Below are 4869 nucleotides of genomic sequence, written 5' to 3'. Positions count from 1 at the left end.
TTCTGGAGAACACTGCACCCACTTTCTACAATATGATATAAGAAATAAATGAAAAACAAAAAATACCTTCAAATATGAACCTTGCTAATGTTGTTTTATACTATTAAAACCAGGAAAAGACCAGATACTTCCTTCCAGTGACCGTCCAATTTCATTAATAAATGTAGATTTAAAATAATCAGCAAAGCTCTTGCCAGAAGGATTGAAAAAATACCCCTCTAATTATACTTCCTGACTAAATGAGCTTTATTAAAGGTAGACATTCCTCTACTAATATGTGCAGATACTCTACATAATGTGGAATCCACAGTAATTTCTATAGATGCAAAAAAAGCATTTGACCGAGTAAACTGGAAATTTTTATTTGCAACGTTAAACAAATTTGGGTTTGGGTCATCTTTCATAGACTGGATAAAAATATTATATAACAACCCAAATACACATGTGAAGACCTTCTGTTTGCAGAGAGGAACCAGACAGGGCTGCTCACTTTCTCCTTCACATTTTGCTATTTTTATTGAACCCCTAGCTGCTGGCATGAGACAAAATAAAGAGATTAAAGGAATCCATGCCAAAAATATAGAACATAAGTCTGTATGCTGATGATGTATTACTTTTCCTCCAGAACGCACGACATCTCTCCCCCAGAAAATTACATTCATTAACACATTCTCTGACTACTCTATTGACTGGTCTAAGACTATAGTTATGCCCATTAACTGTGGCCTACAAAACAAACCAATACTACAATAGAGTCTGGAAACGTTAGATATTTAGGCAGAAACATTTCCCCCAGGTTGTCAGAACTAACAAAGCTAAATTATGACTAGCTACTTAAAACAATAGAGGATGATCTCTCACGGTGGAGGTGCTTACCCATATCACTCATGGGGATGGTGGCGCAATTAAAATGATGGTTCTACCTAAACTCAACTACCTGTTTTCAATGATACCCACTAAACCATTCTCCAGCTGGTTTAAGTCACTGGACTCACATATATCTAAATTTCTATGGAAAAACAAGCCATCACATATCAGTCTAAAAACTTTACAACAGACTAAAGACAGAGGTCAATTGGAGCTACCCAAATTTAATCATTATTTCTTAGCTAACAACCTGCAATATATCTCTAAATGGCTTAAACCTAGCGGTCTAGATGAACCATGCTTAAATGTAGAGCAAGCATTGTGTAAGGATCTGGTTATCTCTGACATGCCTTTCATCAGCCCAGCCATCAAAACATGTAAATGTTTTAAAAGCACCAACATCAGTTCCTCTTTAATGGCTTGGTGGGAGTTTCTAAAAATAACCAAGTCTTCACTTTTTCCATGTAAGCTTACACCTCTCTGGAACAATCCTGAAATCCTGCAAAACAAAAAGCTGATTAATTTCACTCAATGGAAAAATAAAGCAACAAAACAGTTAGAACATATAATAGGAAATGGAAACTTTTCTCACTATTCTCACTTCACAATATGGAATCAGCAGCAAACTTATTTTAGAATATCACCAGCTTAAACCTATTATATGTAAAAAATATACCATTAATCAATTAAATTTACAGCTACCTATCAGGGTGGCAGAATTCATGAATCTCAATGCCCCAAAGCAATTATAAAAACTATAAAGACTATTATCTAGACCAGAAGACTCAATCTGTCTTCCAACTTCAAAATGGGAGGCTGACTTATCCAGTAACTTTAATAAAGATGAATGGTCACAAATATGTTTAAACACCTTTAAAATGACTGAGAATTCAAATATGCAACTAATACAATTCAAAATTCTGTATATTATACTTTATACAGGACAAAGGATGTTCAGGATGGGTCTCTCACAATCAAACATCTGCTCACACTGCAATGACAACACGAATGACAACTATTTCCATGCCTTGTGGTCCTGCACACCTGTCTGCAGGTTCTGGCTTTAGGTATGTGAAGACATGTCAACATGTTTTAAATGTAATATTCCTGCAAACCCCACACTGTGTCTACTTTGTGACTTGGGTGACATTAATATGGCAATTAACTCTGCACACATGATATGCACAGCATTATGCATTGCAAAGAAAAATATCCTTGTGAACTGGAAAACCAAAAATAATCAGCAGTTTAGGAATCTCTTAGTAGACTACATCAGTAGTGGGACAATGTCTGCCTCCTCAAAGAACCATTTAGCTGAATCTCATTCTCTCTGGTCCCCTGTGATTAGCTCCATCGCTTAGTGTAGGTGGAGGACTGTGACCTTGTTGCTTTGGGGGTTGGATAATGGCCAGAAGTGGCTGGTGGTTGCTGGCTCTTGGTGGTTTCTCATGGTGCAGGACTGGGCTGGTGGGGGCGGCTCTGGGCCCGGGCCTGTTGGGGGCTGTGGGGGCCAGCGGTTGGGGTCACCTCATTGTGGGGGGTGAGGCCAGGCCAGGCTGTTCTGGGGTGGGCTGGGTGGCGGTTCTGGGCGTGCACTTGTGTTAGAGGGGGCCTTAGTGGGCCTGGGGGTGGTGTGCCATGGGTCTGTCCTCCTCCCCTTCTCCTCATTCCCCACTAGGCATTTGGGGGGTGGGTGCCTTCTGGGGTTGGTGGTAGCTTATTGGCTGCAGTCCCTGTATGGCCCGGTCATGGGGGACGGTCTCTCCTGGCCTGTCTTGCCCTACGGGACCTCCCAGGGAGCGGGTGTGCCTAATGTCACCACAGGCTCAACATCCAGAGGTAAGTTTGCTTCCCTCTGGAATTACATCCCCAGACCTCTCTTCCTTCTCGCTCTCTCTCTTTCTGTCTCACACACACACACACGTAGGGACTTGGGAGGCGTGCATGCCATGCGGGGTGGAGTGGAGGGGGCCATTTAGTGGCCTCCTTGGCTGCACCCTGGGGCGACTCGCCTCTCAGTTTTAATTGCACTTAGACACCAAAACACAAGAAACACAACACAAAAACAACATCTGGGGAGCGTGTCGTGCAGTGCATGTCGGGTGGGGCCACTTAGTTGGCTTGGCTCCCAGCAAAATGATGTCACTGCCCCTCAATTTTAATTGCAAACAACACACACTTCATAAACAGTCAGGAGCGGGGAGGGAGAGGGTAATGGGGACAGGGGTGTACAACTTAAGAACAAATTTAAGAAAACTTGCAAGGTAATACTGGTGAATGAGGCCCATTCTTCCGACACAGCAGAACAATTCAGGATTGGTTATTGTCTCTTTTGTGGGAACATATTAAGAATACGGCTCCTTTTTGTTTTCATCAACAATCAACAACATCATCTGTTTAAAACAGATTTCTGACATATAAACTTTTCATTTGGTTCATCATCGACTGTTCCTTCATCTGACTGGCTTTCAGCAACAGAAGACTAAGTGTCACAAGAAACAAGGAAACCACATGCACCAGAACTGCAGAGCCGTAGAGTGTTTGTGCTTTGTGGGTACGTGGGACAAAGATGATTTCACTGAAAAGGAGTGGTCACAGTTTTTGAATGGACAATGCACTACCTGAAGAGATCATTAAGATCAATTAGCTGTTTCTGACAGTAAGGGAGTTTACATGCAAAGATCCCTCCAAAGTTTCACTCATGATGATGGTACACGTGACACTTAAAAGCATTGCAAGTTTTAAATTGAAACTTAGAATCTGCCATCCAGCATAATGAGCCTCATTTCCATGTTAGCCTTAATTATGTACCTAACTTTTGAGAGTTTTCAAAGAACTACCACAAACAAGACAGCTGTAATCTTTTTAACATCCTATATTATGATACAGCTTTAATAGCTCACACAATCATACGGCTAAGAGAAATACAGAAAAACGTTTGTGTCTGCATGAGATATTCAGACTAAGAGAGACTAAATATTTGAAATACTTACCTCTGCTGAAACAATTCACAGGTAAAGCAAAGGCTTTAAGTTGCCGGTGGGTTTGAATGAGAGTGTGAATGGTTGTCTGCCAGTCCCTTAATAGAACAGTGACCTGTTCACAGCGTTCCTGGCTACATGTCAGCACCCTGCAACCTTGCAAAGGCTAAGTAGATAATGAAAACTGAAAGGAGGCTGGAATCCCGAAAGCCAAGAAAAGAAAGGGTTTAATGCCCAAGAGGTAGAAGAAGAGGACAGAGGCGGCATCACCATGACAACACATAGTATGTCTCATTTAAGCACACAAGACAAAGTGGTTATCACAAAGGATGGAGGACAAATTATTCTTTTCTTCGTGGATTGTGCCATCAGTTCTGGTCCATTAAAGATGAACTGATTGGTTGATGTAAAAGTCATGAATGCTGATCCGACTTTAGAGAGGAAGAGTGGGGTAGAAGAGGTGTGATTGCAAGAGGTAGTCTGGAAGCTGTTAGTGGTGTATAAAATTGGAGGAAAACATTTATTCCCACTGGTTTCTGACTGTGTCATAGATATTTTGTTTGTTTATTCACATACACATGCACACAAAGAACAATTTGATGTGTACATTTTTACAGTGGTAGGAGTGTGAATGGGTCATCCCAAGGAAGCTACTTAAAGCTTATAATAGGGGGCCCAATTTTCTATAAACAAAAGGTGATGGATAGAATGTGGACCAGTTATTCTGTGGTTATATCAACTTAACAAGTAGGCATGCAACCAGAACACAAAAAAATAGCCCCAGTATTATCCAGCCATCCATTTTCTATACTGCTTTGTCCAATTCAGGGTCGCAGGGAAGCTGGAGCCTATCCAAGAGGCAGGGTGCACCCTGGACAGGTTGTCAGTTATTACCAGTATTATAGGACGTTAAAGACATTTTTATGGTCAAGACATAATAGAACAATACACCATAACAGAGAGAAATCACAACAACACAGGTTAACGTAACCTTGGGGTGGAAATCAGTAAATCTATAGAC

This window comes from Melanotaenia boesemani, chromosome 24 (assembly GCF_017639745.1).
Source record: "Melanotaenia boesemani isolate fMelBoe1 chromosome 24, fMelBoe1.pri, whole genome shotgun sequence".
In the NCBI taxonomy this organism is placed as follows: Eukaryota; Metazoa; Chordata; class Actinopteri; order Atheriniformes; family Melanotaeniidae; genus Melanotaenia; species Melanotaenia boesemani.
The sequence above is the reverse complement of the archived record's forward strand: the minus strand, read 5'-3'. Positions refer to the sequence as shown.